Raw genomic sequence first — 14,649 nt, 5'->3', positions numbered from 1 at the left:
CGGACTTGGCTGGAGTTTGCACGGACTTGGCCGAAGTCTACACATGCTGGGAGGAGCTGGTGGGAAAGAATTTATTTTTCTTTTTGTATGCAAAAATAGTCTTTAAAGGTTTTTGCCAAGACCAAGGTATGGGTCTGACTCAGGCTCGGACTGAGCCACCGAACCACCGATGGTCCCATCGGTGGGCCCCGACTGCCCCGCTTCCTGGGGGCCCCAGAGCTAAGAGGGAGGGGGGCACAGCTTGGAAGGGGCGAAATTGGGCACAGAGCGGTGGGGAGGGGGGGAAGCCCCCCCCTCCCTCACCTAGGGCCCCCCCCTTCCGCGCACCCCCCTCCTCCAGAAGTGAAGCCAGCAGCGATCGGAGAATAGCTACAGAGCTTCAGATGATACTATCTCCGCTCAGCTCCGCATGCCGCTGCCCTGCTGGTCTCTGTTTCCTACAGTGACGCTGTCCAATCACGCTCTCGCAGTACTTCCTGCGAGAGCGTGATTGGACAGCGGGAGACAGACAGGAGACAGAGACCAGCGGCAGCAGGGCAGCAGCAGCAGCATGCGGAGGAGCGGAGCAGAGATAGCATCATCTGAAGCTCGGTAAGCTATTCTCCGCTCGCTGCTGGATGCACTTCTGGAGGAGGGGGTTGTGCGGAAGGGGGGGCCCCTAGGTGAGGGAGGGGGGGAGGCTTCCCCACTGATCTGTGCCCGCTGACCCCCCTTCCAAGCTGGGTGGGACTTGCATTGTGTGGGGGTATCTGCTGCCAACCTGATTGCATTGTGTGGGGGTATCTGCAGCCAACCTGATTGCATTGTGTGGGGGTATCTGCAGCCAACCTGATTGCATTGTGTGGGGGTATCTGCAGCCAACCTGATTGCATTGTGTGGGGGTATCTGCAGCCAACCTGATTGCATTGTGTGGGGGTATCTGCAGCCAACCTGATTGCATTGTGTGGGGGTATCTGCAGCCAACCTGATTGCATTGTGTGGGGGTATCTGCAGCCAACCTGATTGCATTGTGTGGGGGTATCTGCAGCCAACCTGATTGCATTGTGTGGGGGTATCTGCTGCCAACCTGATTGCATTGTGTGGGGGTATCTGCCGCCAACCTGATTGCATTGTGTGGGGGTATCTGCAGCCAACCTGATTGCATTGTGTGGGGGTATCTGCAGCCAACCTGATTGCATTGTGTGGGGGTATCTGCAGCCAACCTGATTGCATTGTGTGGGGGTATCTGCAGCCAACCTGATTGCATTGTGTGGGGGTATCTGCAGCCAACCTGATTGCATTGTGTGGGGGTATCTGCAGCCAACCTGATTGCATTGTGTGGGGGTATCTGCTGCCAACCTGATTGCATTGTGTGGGGGTATCTGCCGCCAACCTGATTGCATTGTGTGGGGGTATCTGCAGCCAACCTGATTGCATTGTGTGGTGGTATCTGCAGCCAACCTGATTGCATTGTGTGGGGGTATCTGCAGCCAACCTGATTGCATTGTGTGGGGGTATCTGCAGCCAACCTGATTGCATTGTGTGGGGGTATCTGCAGCCAACCTGATTGCATTTTGTGGGGGTATCTGCAGCCAACCTGTTTGCATTGTGTGGGGGTATCTGTAGCCAACCTGTTTGCATTGTGTGGGGGTATCTGCCGCCAACCTGATTGCATTTTCTGGGGGCATCTGCCGTCAACCTGATTGCATTTTGTGGGGGCATCTGTCGGCAACCTGATTGCATTTTGTGGGGGTATCTGCTGCCATTTGACTACTTTATGAATTATCATGAGGCATGTAACTACTTAAATATTTTATCTAAAATGTATCTGGTCAGTCCTAATCTCTGTGAATAACACCGCTACTTATTTTGTATTTATTTTTTTTAAGTCTGCCCATGACTCATCATGACCACGCCGATGTTCCAGTGCGTGGTGACACCCATTTAGTTTCTCTGCGGCGCGCTGCATTTAGACATATCCTATCCTACCCTATTGGAGACTGTCCTCAGAATTGCTCAAAATCTATTCCCTACCATAAAGGCATGCAAAATTTCTACAGCACATGTGTATGTGAGCCCAAAATGGAGGGGGGGAGGAGGAGAGGGGGGCGGGCCCCAGGCTGAAACTTCCTTGGTGGGCCCTTGGTGTTCCAGTCCGACCCTGGTCTGACTGCAGTTTGCAATGGGGTTTTGACTGAAATTTGACATGCAGATTGTGAGCTCTGGACATGGTGATAATAATGAGAGTTGACAGGTTTAACAGAGGGAAGAAGAGATGGAAACATAGAATATAGAAGGTCTTGCCAAATTTCCCTCAAAGCAGCAGCAGGTTCATACTCACATAGGTTATTGACCATCAGTGATTTCACTCCACACATACATCTGCTGAAAAATTCCGCACCTTGCTGCAAATAGTATGTAATAAACTTTTCCCTTTCATTCTTCAAATAGCCATAATAAACATTGACCTGTTCTGCAGTGAAATCAAAACTGACTCGATGGTTGCAATCTCTCCACACATTTGTTTCCTCAATAACATGCATGCATGCATCTGCACTTGAATTCAATGACAATATTTCCTTCCAAACTTGGATCAGAGCAGATCGCTGGCACAATCTGTAATCACTCACTTCACAGCATGCACATATCTAACCAGACATGAACTTTCCATTTTCGAATAGTGTTTTGAAAAAACTTTTCCGATCCTTCCTTAAATGATCAAATAGATGGTTAATAACAGCTGCACAAAAGACAGGATCTAAACAGGATTGGTTCTGCACACACTGAGGATCAACTTGGTTTTTAATTGGACTAGGCTGAGCTGCATCAAGGACAGGGTCAAGACTGGACTGGTTTCTAACAGACAAAGAACCAGTTTGAATCTTATTCTTTGCTATCACAGAACAAGGTTTGTAGCAGGAAACATTTCCTCCCAGGCAGATAATAACAGTGAGGTTTTTTTTTCAAATTTGCATGCTCTTAAATCAGTTAGTGATTGAAGGGACTTGCCACAAGCTTGCACGATACTTTTGTCTTTCTTAGAATAATAGTTAAAGAAAGATCTCCTATTGTCTTTCAATATACTAGTCAAAACTGCAATATCAGACAGGATAAATGGAGGATCAAGAAAATTATCCTTGGATAATTTACTTTTCAATAACCAATGAAGGACCTGCAGCAGGTCCTGCACATCTTCTGCAGACAAGATTTTCTGTTTTACATATTTTTGCACTAAATCAATTAACTGCTCGAAGTGCTTTCTGGAGTAAGCTGCAAAATACAGGAAGGAATAACTTTTGGTTTCTTCAGCGACCAAGGCATAGTAGTACACATCATCAACATTCATGTTCAAACCCATGATTGCAGACAAGAGCCCTCAGTATTTATGTCATTGAAATATTTTGGTATGGCCAGGTCATTATGTAAGGATCTGCACATGCAGATTTGTATCAAGACATTGCAAGAGCAAGGAATCACATATATGAAAATATTGAGGTCTGCACAGGTTGGATTTGAAGGTGAAAAACAGGTTTTATTTACAAAGGTGCAGCAATTCAAATATACATCCACCATACACATACAATCATACAATCAAACAATACGTGGTGCAGCGCAATTCCAGAACCCCCAACTATCTATCTATCTATCTATACAGAATATATACAGTAACACAAAAAATATCAGAATATATACAGCAACACACAAAATATCAGAATATATACAACAATGAATAATCCGAATCAACATACACAAAGGGAGGTCATACAAGCAGGAGTCAAACCAGGAAATCAGGAACAGACAATAAGGTCAGGCTACCAAGGATCGATACCGGGAATTCAGAGAATAAGGCAAGGCAGGAAACAGGGAACACAGGATCAATGGCCAGAGTCACAATACTACACAAGCAAACAGAATGACCTAGCAATGTGCTGCTAGGAAGTCTGGTCTTAAAGGGAACCTTAACTGAACGGGGGGTAAAGAGTTTTACTTACCTGGGGCTATTACCAGCCCCCTGCAGCAGTCCTGTGCCCTCGGCGCCGCTCTGGAATCCTCTGGTCCCCCGCTGTCACTTCAAAAACGAAACTAAGTGACAGCAAGGGACCAGAGGATTCCAGAGCAGCACCGAGGGCACAGGACTGCTGCAGGGGGCTGGTAATAGCCCCAGGTAAGTAAAACTCTTTACCCCCCGTTCAGTTAAGGTTCCCTTTAAATAGCAGCACATTGATCAGGTGATCTCTCAGAAAGTTCTCATAGTTCCATCTCCTGGTGATCTGGGGAACTGCACAGTTCTCAGCAACAAGGGAGACATCTGCTGGTTGACAGTGAAGTTCACAGCAAAGTTCACTAGTGATGTCACCAGTAGGACAACAGAGCCACAGATCCTGACAGGCAGATTGTTGCTTGAAATGTAATTTGGTAGTATGCACATTTCAGCACAATTGGTAGATCTACCTATTAATTAGAGGCCTCTTTGCAGAGAATGAGACATTTTGCTGTAAATACTTGAATCAAGAGTCTTCATAAGTCAGTATATAAGCACTATTTGGTGTAGTGAGAGGTCCAGTTGAAAATACGTCTAACATGTTGTAAAGTATAGGCTCTGTAGTACCACAGAAGCTAATGTCTGAGAAATGGATGAAGCTAACGCCTCCATGTCTTAGCACATCATGCTTTAACAACATTTCTTGGGAATGAAAGCAGCAAGTAAAAAAAAGTATTAAAAATGACAAAATAACAAGTATTAACAAAAATACAATCACATTATAAGTCATTATCTAGTAAAGCCGATACCTAATGATCACCAATTTTTAAATTTTTGACCAACACTAAGGGCCCTTTTCCACCTGCAATCGCTAGCGTTCATGCTGAACGCTAGCGATTGCTGAATCGCAAAACCGGCGATTCCCCCGACGTTTGCGGCCGCGATTTTGCTATGCTATGCACTGCATAGCAAAATCGCGGCAATTATCGCTCCGCCGCGCGTTCGCGTTCCCGACAAAAGCGAATCGCGGTAGTGGAAATGACCTACCGCGATTCCTATGTTACAAAGCAAACCGTAGCGATTGTAAAATCGCTAGCGGTTTGTGGTTTTGCGATTCAGGGCGATTCAGGGCCTTTTCCACTAGCCTGCGATTTGCGATTTGCTTCTAATCGCAAATCGCAAGGTACATTAAACTAATGGAAACTGCAGCAGCAATTTCCATTAGTGCGATCCGATTGCGATGCGATTTTGGTCAAAGCGCAATCGTCGTCCTGCCGCGTTTTGTATGCGATTGAGCTGTACTATAATGAGTATAGTAGCTCAATCGCAATCGCAATCGCATGGTGGAAATTGAAACGCGATTGCGATCGGAATCGCGATCGCAGTCGCGATCGCATTTCATAGTGGAAAAGAGCCCTCATACTGCTTTTTAAAAAAAGTTTCCAACTTAATTAGACTATTGTCTTCAGAGATTGCACCAATTAGAATCTGGTCGGGAGCATTATCTTCATCGCTTCATTATCAATGGGACAGGATGGGCTTGATTCACAAAGCGGTGCTAACCCAGTTAGAGACTTTAGGCGTGATAACCATTGCACCACGCTGGTGAAAAGCCAGTTTAGGCCGCGTGATAAGTTTAGACGTGATAAGTTTAGGCATGATAAGTTTAGGCATGATAAGTTTAGATAAGTTTAGATCGCGCGCAAAGTCCCGCACGCAAAGCAGCGCCATTAAACTCTATGCGAAGTGCACCAGACTTTGCTAGCGCAAAACTTTTGATCAGCTGTGCACTGCGGTGCTAACCCAGTTGGTGCTTAAACTTATCACACCTAAACTTATCATGCCTAAACTTATCACACCTAAACTTATCACACCTAAACTGAGTTTAGGTGTGATAAAGGGCTTTTCACCAGCGTGCTAACTGTTAGCACCGCTTTGTGAATCAGGCCCGATGAGTGAACTTGTATTATTGCTCTTTGCTGAGTTTGCTTACAACACTTCAATTCATGCATCTTCTTGGCTAATAATTTTCCTGGAGATTGACAGGTTTCGCAAAAATTCTCGGATGTGGAAGTAATGCTGGGAACACACGGTGCATTTCCGTGGCTCGATTCTGTCGTCCGATCGATTCCCCGCTCGACCACGTTGGCGTTTCTCTTATCTTCTGCTCGTTTTCCTTATCTTTTTCCATTGTCCCCCATGCGGTATCGAGCGCGAAATCGATCGGGCAAGTAATCAGTAGAGATGGCCCAAACCTCCGATTTTCGGTTCGTGAACCGCGAACGCGAACTTCCGCAAAAGTTCGGTTCGCACGAACTTCCACGAACTGCAATAGACTTCAATGGGGAGGCGAACTTTGAAAACTAAAAACACTTATGCTGGCTAGAAAAGTGATGGAAAAGATGTTTCAAGGGGTCTAACATCTGAGTTTTTGCATGGATGAGTGGGATAGACACCAAAAGTCCCGGGGAAAATTCTGGATTTGACGCAAAGCAGCGTTTTAAGGGCAGAAATCACATTGAATGCTAAATTGCAGGACTAAAGTGCTTTAAAACATTTTGCATGTGTATACATCAATCAGGGAGTGTAAGTACTGCTTTACACTGACACACCAAGCTCACTGTGTAACACACCGCAAACAGCTGTTTATGTAGTGACGGCTGTGCTGGACTGGTGCGCACCATGGCGAGAGTGCAGGCCATGGCGGATTTCAAGCCCATATGGTCGCCGGGGTGTGGTAGCTCAATGATAGAACAACAGTGACTGTCCAGCTGATCAAATTTGGTCTGTCCACAATGAAGCCTTATTACGGCCTTACTATCTTCGGTGTGCCCCCCCCCCCCCCCCCCCGAGACACTCATACAGCCGTCGGTCATTGCTTCATTGTGATACGCAAGCCCCTTCACGGTGGCAAGGTAATGATCACGAAGGGAAATTGGCACATGTACATGCCTTTTGTTTTGATGTTGCAGCTGCAGTGCAGCCAGAAAAATTAGGCAGGCATGTACACACACCAGAAAAATTAGTATAGCAGCCTTAAAAATTCAGGAGTCCACCTGGAGTCCTGGACCCTGTTGGTGGTGGCGGAGAAGGCAGTCAACCGGCCTGCGGGCAGAGATGCTGTGTGGGGAGCGACTTAGTCTTGGGGCAGGCAGTCACACGGCGTGCAGGCAGAGATGCTGTGTGTGGGGACTGACTTAGTCTTCGGGCAGGCCTAAGCGTGCTTTGCAGACCAGGCATTCGTAGTCAGATGGACCCTTGACCCAACGCTGTGTGCCAGAGATGTCACCACTTGCCTTTCAACATCACAGTACAGTTTAGGTATTGCCTTTTTTGAGAAAAATTGTGACCTGGTATCTTCCACTGTGGTGTGGGGCTTTGCTTTTGTGTGCTGCTTTTCCTCAGGTGGTCATCCCATTGCAGTTTGTGCTTTGTAATCATGTGCCTTCGTAAGGTAGTTGTCCCTATGCTTGGTCTTTCCACGGCTCAATTTTCGGTGGCAGAGAGTACAGATGGCATTGCTCTCATCTGAGGAAGACACACAAAAAATATCCACACCGCTGAGCCCTGGGGTGATGGCACTTTGGTGGTGGTGGCCGACTGAGTGTTAAGTGGGGTGCCAGAATCAGAGCAGGAGAAGATATGTCACGCTTCCGTGCGGAAGCTGAGAAAGATGAGGTGTTCTGTGTTAAATAGTCAACTACGTCCTGACAATATCGGGGGTTGATGGCACGTGTATTCTTCTGAACACTACTTTGGTCGAGGGCTGCACAAAATCACGACAGCGCGACCTCAAACAGACCTGCCAGGTGGCCTGCCTCTGCCTTTTGTTTTTACCATATTGGGGGGGATGAAGTGAAAGGTATGCACTGACTTGACTAATACAATGTGCAGTCACACAGGTGCAGTTAACAGGTATGCACGGAGTGGTATATCACACTGCGTGCACTCACGTAGGTAGGTGGGTGCACTGAACACCACAGGTAGGTATATGCAGTGATGGGTATTACAAATGTGCACCTGTCACACACACGTACCGTGAACAGGTACAGTGACTGGTGGTATTGAATATCACACTGCGTGTGCTCACGTAGGTAGGTGGGTGCACTGAAGTGAACAACAGGTAGGTATATGCAGTGATGGGTATTACAATGTACACCTGTCACACACAGACAGGTACCGTACAGGCACAGTGACACTGCATGCGCTCACGTAGGTAGGTGGGTGCACTGAAGTGAACAACAGGTAGGTACAGTGGAGGAAATAATTATTTGACCCCTCACTGATTTTGTAAGTTTGTCCAATGACAAAGAAATGAAAAGTCTCAGAACAGTATCATTTCAATGGTAGGTTTATTTTAACAGTGGCAGATAGCACATCAAAAGGAAAATCGAAAAAATAACAAAAATAAATAAAAGATAGCAACTGATTTGCATTTCATTGAGTGAAATAAGTTTTTGAACCCTCTAACAATAAAAGACTTAATACTTAGTGGAAAAACCCTTGTTTGCAAGCACAGAGGTCAAACGTTTCTTGTAATTGATGACCAAGTTTGCACACATTTTACGAGGAATGTTGGTCCACTTCTCTTTGCAGATCATCTCTAAATCCCTAAGGTTTCGAGGCTGTCTCTGTGCAACTCTGAGCTTGAGCTCCCTCCATAAGTTTTCTATTGGATTAAGGTCCGGAGACTGACTAGGCCACTCCATGACCTTAATGTGCTTCTTCTTGAGCCACTCCTTTGTTGCCTTTGCTGTATGTTTTGGGTCATTGTCGTGCTGGAACACCCATCCACGACCCATTTTCAGTTTCCTGGCAGAGGGAAGGAGGTTGTCGTTCAGGATTTCACGATACATGGCTCCGTCCATTTTCCCGTTAATGCGATTAAGTTGTCCTGTGCCCTTAGCAGAAAAACACCCCCAAAGCAAAATGTTTCCACCCCCATGCTTGATGGTGGGGACGGTGTTTTGGGGGTCATAGGCAGCATTTTTCTTCCTCCAAACACAGCGAGATGAGTTAATGCCAAAGAGCTCTATTTTGATCTCATCAGACCACAGCACCTTCTCCCAGTCACTCACAGAATCATTCAGGTGTTCATTCGCAAACTTCAGATGGGCCTGCACATGTGCCTTCTTGAGCAGGGGGACCTTGCGAGCCCTGCAGGATTTTAATCCATTGTGGTGTAATGTGTTTCCAATGGTTTTCTTGGTGACTGTGGTCCCTGCTAATTTGAAGTCATTCACTAACTCCTCCCGTGTAGTTCTAGGATGCTTTTTCACCTTTCTCAGAACCATTGACACCCCACGAGGCGAGATCTTGCGTGGAGCCCCAGAGCGAGGTCGATTGATGGTCATTTTGTGCTCCTTCCATTTTCGAACAATCGCACCAACAGTTGTCACCTTCTCTCCCAGCTTCTTGCTAATGGTTTTGTAGCCCATTCCAGCCTTGTGCAGGTCTACAATTTTGTCTCTGACATCCTTGGACAGCTCTTTGGTCTTTCCCATGTTGGAGAGTTTGGAGTCTGCTTCATTGATTGATTCTGTGGACAGGTGTCTTTTATACAGGTGACTTGTTAAGACAGGTGTCCTTAATGAGGGTGACTAATTGAGTAGAAGTGTCTAACCACTCTGTGGGAGCCAGAACTCTTAATGGTTGGTAGGGGTTCAAAAACTTATTTCACTCAATGAAATGCAAATCAGTTGCTATCTTTTATTTAAGGTTATTTTTTTATTGTCCTTTTGATGTGCTATCTGCCACTGTTAAAATAAACCTACCATTGAAATGATACTGTTCTGAGACTTTTCATTTCTTTGTCATTGGACAAACTTACAAAATCAGTGAGGGGTCAAATAATTATTTCCTCCACTGTATATGCAGTGATGGGTATTACAGTGTGCACCTGTCACACACACAGGTAGTCATCTGAATGTGCTGGGCCTGGCAGTGGCACACACAGTAGGAATTACCAAGGCTGTCTATGCAACACAAGTGTCAGTGGGACACACACACACAAAAAATAGATCACAAGAACAAGATTATCTCTCAAAAGAGATGTTGAGGGGTGCTTTTTTAGCAATAAGAATCAGCAAGGAGCAAGCTAAGAAGCCTACAAGAGCCTAACTAAGCTTTCCATATAGGTCTCTGCACAGTAGCTCTCCCTTCTCTAATTACTGCAGGCACACGAGTGAGTCCAATGCCTGACGCTGCCTGCCTTTTATAAGGTGGGGGGGGGGGGGCTCCAGGAGGGAGTGTAGCCTGATTGACTACAATGTGCCTGCTGACTGTGATGTAGAGGGTCAAAGTTGACCCAATGATGCACTATGGGGGCGAATCGAACTTCCGGAAAAGTTCACGGTTCTCCGTGATCGCGAACCAAGGAAGTTCACCGGGAACTGTTTGCCCGCGAACCGTTCGGGCCATCTCTAGTGATCGGACATGTCGGAAATGATCAATCGAGCCATCTATATGGCTCAATCGAGTGGTACAAATGTACCGTGTATTCCCAGCATAACAGTTCTTTCCACCTCAGTTAGTTTTAGCTCAATCACAGAACTCGGAAGCATTGGACCAATCAGAGAATGCAAAGTCAAGTCAAAAATATTTGGGCAATCAGAGATTGCAAAAAATGACCCCCCCCCCCCCCCCCAAAAAAAAAACAAACAAAAAAAAAAAAACTTGGATATCAGAATTGGAAATAGGAAAACAGATATCGGAAATGTGTGGAATCGGAAATCAGCATTTTCATCCATCCCTACATGTGAGCAGTTGGAAACTCAGGTATAGACTTGATTCAAAGACTGTAAAGCATAGAGAGTGATTTTTGCCTTTGTATTTAAACAGCACCAAAAAAAAAAAAAAACATTATTCCGTTTTCAGCTGTAATCCACTCCAATATAGCAAGCAGTAAGGCAATCAGATACCTAACCATATATAAAAGTATATGTGGTATTCTTGTTCCTGTCAAAGTGTCAGATCATGATGAGCGAATATTGCCATTTTTGTTTTGCCAGAATTTTCATGAACATGTCACTTTTTCCACACAGATGAGAATATTTGTAAAAATACCTGAGCATGAGGAAGCACGTTTTTGCACTGATAAGAATTTTCATAAAAATATGTGACTATGAGAAAACTTACTTTTGCCAAATATATTGAAGCCTGCAGTGCTAACTCAGAGAATTAGGAAGAGTCTTGAAGCACAACATCAATTGAAATCAATAAGCAATAAAGCATTAATTACTCCTAGATTTACTACCCTTCAAGCCATAAACTAATTTTTTGTCCTGGGGAAAAAAATTACAGCCTAGTGAGATTCTCTAAACAGCAAAAATCCATTTAGATCATCTTAAAATAAAAACAACATGCAATTGTATTGGCTAAAACAAACATTCAAATGACAATATCACTACATCCTAAAAAGTGCAGTGTTTTCAGTGTTTGGCATAACAAGAATCTGGCATTTTGTCTTGTATATTATTGTATACAGAGATGATATCCCAAGTAGAGTGGGTATATTAAAGCCTACTCCCCCCTCAGTTTCAGATCCTTACTTAAGGGGAAGAGCCATGCATAATACTTTTTAATCAATACAGTTTCAAACAGGGAAATTGGTATAACAAGCGAAGATCAAATCTTCCCTAGAGAATACTGGATATCCGTCTGTTACTTGCACTATGAAGATTAGCTGAAAGAAACAGAGCGACTCCTGCAAATGAAACATTTTACCTTGACTGAGTAAAATTTACTTGTTAAAGAGAATCTGTACTCTAAAATTCTTACAATAAAAAGCATACCATTCTATTTGTTATGTTCTCAGGCAGCATCAGCCATTTCACTCACTCGCGTAGCTGCAGTAATTATAGAAGGGAAAGAACCTGGCTACTGACATAGCAAAAGCTTAGTTAGGCTCTTGTGTTAGGCTTGTTAGGTTGCTCCTTCTTGCTGATGCTTATTGCTAAAAAGCACTCCTCATCCTCAACAGCTCTTTTGAGAACTAATGTTGTTCTTGTGATCTATTTTTTTTTGTGTGTGTCCCACAGACACTTATGTTGCATATACAGCCCTGCCAGTCAGTCGCAGCTGCTGGACTTTGGCCCCTTGGTAATTCCTATTGTGCCATTGCCAGGCCCAGCACATTCTGTGACTACCTGTGTGTGTGACAGCTGCACATTTGTAATACCAAGCACTGCATACCCACCTGTTCAGTGCACCTACCTACGTGAGCGCATGCAGTGTCACTGCACCTGTTGACGGTACCTGTGTGTGTGACAGCTGCACATTTGCAATACCAATCACTGCATACCCACCTGTTCAGTGCACCTACCTACCTATGTGACCGCAAGCAGTGTTATATACCAGTCACTTCACCTGTTCACGGTACCTGTGTATGTGACAGCTGCACATTTGTGATACCAATTACTGCATACCCACCTGTTCAGTGCACCTACCTACCTACATGAGCACACACAGTGTCACTGCACCTGTTCATGGTACCTGTGTGCGTGACAGCTGCACATTTGTAATACCAATCACTGCATACCCACCTTTTCAGTGCACCTACCTACCTATGTGACCGCAAGCAGTGTTATATACCAGTCACTTCACCTGTTAATGGTACCTGTGTGTGTGACAGCTGCACATTTGTAATACCAATCACTGCATACCCACCTGTTCAGTGCACCTACCTACCTACGCAAGCGCCTGCAGTGTCACTGCACTTATTCACGGTACCTGTGTGTTTGACAGCTGCACATTTGTAATACCAATCACTGCATACCCACCTGTTCAGTGCACCTACCTACCTACGTGAGCGCACACAGTGCCACTGCACCTGTTCACGGTACCTGTGTGTGTGACAGCTGCACATTTGTAATACCAATCAGTGCATACCCACCTTTTCAGTGCACCTACCTACCTATGTGAGCACGTGCAGTGTCACTGCACCTGTTCACAGTACCTGTGTGTGTGACAGCTGCACATTTGTAATATCAATCACTGCATGCCTACCTGTTCAGTGCACCTACCTACCTACCTACGTGACCGCAAGCAGTGTTATATATAAATCACTGCACCTGTTCACGGTACCGGTGTGTGTGACAGTTGCACATTTGTAATACCAATCACTGCATACCCACCTGTTCAGTGCACCTACCTACCTATCTACGTGACCGCAAGCAGTGTTATATACCAGTCACTGCACCTGTTCATACCTGTGTGTGTGAAAGCTGCAAATTTGTAATACTAGTCATTGCATAATTGTTCACAGTACCTGTGTGACTGCACACTGTGTAATATAAAAGTCTGTGCATACCTGTTAACTGCACCTGTGTGACAGCTGCACATTGTATTGTAATACCTTTCACTGCACCTGTGTGACTGCACATTGTATTAGTCAAGTCAGTGCATACCTTTAATTTCACCCCCGCCGACATGGACAAAACAACAGGCAGAGCCAGAGGCAGGCCACCTGGCAGGTCTGTTCGAGGTCATGCTGACGGGATTTCGTGCGGCCCTGGCCCAAAGTATAGTGCTCAGAAGAAGGCACGTCCCATCAACTCCCAAGATTGTCAGGACGTGGTTGACTATTTAACACAGAACACCTCAACACCTGAGCGCGTCCAGACTGGTGCTGCTGCTCTCTAAGGCTGCTCCAGACATTACATCTCATTTCTGTTACTTTAAACCTCTTAATGGAAAGACTGGACCGACATTTCAGTGGATTCTAATGTATCACTTCTCCAGTAACACCTATAACCTTTCAGAACACCTGGATTACTTGGGATGGCAAAGATTTAAGCTGGATTGGATCTTCCTTGGAATCACCCATTGCTGTACACTGCACACCTTCCTTGGAATTGACCTGAGACCTTAAAGACTTTCTGCCTCTTTGTGCCCGCCCTCTTCCATCCCATGAGTTACTTTCATCGATTATCTACAGCATCTATGCTCAATAGACTATATTTTTCTACATATAAATATATAATATACCTTCAAACTTCTAAACAAAGGACTGTGTTTTCAAATCCATGCTGTCCATCCAAACATCTTTGTGTAAGGACAATTCAGTCTATACAGGCCCTTTGATCTCTGCAGGATACCAGCCGCAGCTGAGAAAGTTCACACCTTGACTCTAAATAGGGCCTTTCTCAGCAGGAGCCCTGAGCTGTCTCTTTTGCCCATTCTAATGTGTAAACATCAATATTCAGCAAAGACACTTCTCGCTGTATACCAACCAAGAAATATCTATCCAATTGACAAATCTACAATAATTCTACTTAAGTCTGTTGGAATCTTCAGAAAGACAAAAAGAGGATCCAGAGGACGTGGGAAAAGACGTTCTTCACTGCAGAACCAAAATATCTCTGTGACAAAATCTACAGAGTACACCCAGGCAACAACCCTAATAGCTCCAGCACAATCCAGCAGAGATGACAGCCACACATCGGGAGACTGTTCTGTCCTGGAGTCCTCAATCTCAGACCCTAGCTCCCAGGGTAGCCCCATCAAGGCTGTCCTCTGCAACGTCAGATCAATAAACAACAAAACAGCAATCATACATGATCTAATAGAGTCTTCTGATCTGGCCTGCCTGACTGAAACCTGGCTTTCTGAACCAGTTGGCCCCACCCTGGAGGCCGCCGTGCCAACAAACAATTCAGTGATATACTGCAACAGGAAAGAACGCAGGG

The sequence above is a fragment of the Hyperolius riggenbachi genome, chromosome 2, assembly GCF_040937935.1.
Source record: "Hyperolius riggenbachi isolate aHypRig1 chromosome 2, aHypRig1.pri, whole genome shotgun sequence".
Classification (NCBI taxonomy): Eukaryota; Metazoa; Chordata; class Amphibia; order Anura; family Hyperoliidae; genus Hyperolius; species Hyperolius riggenbachi.
Note: the sequence above shows the minus strand (reverse complement) of the source record.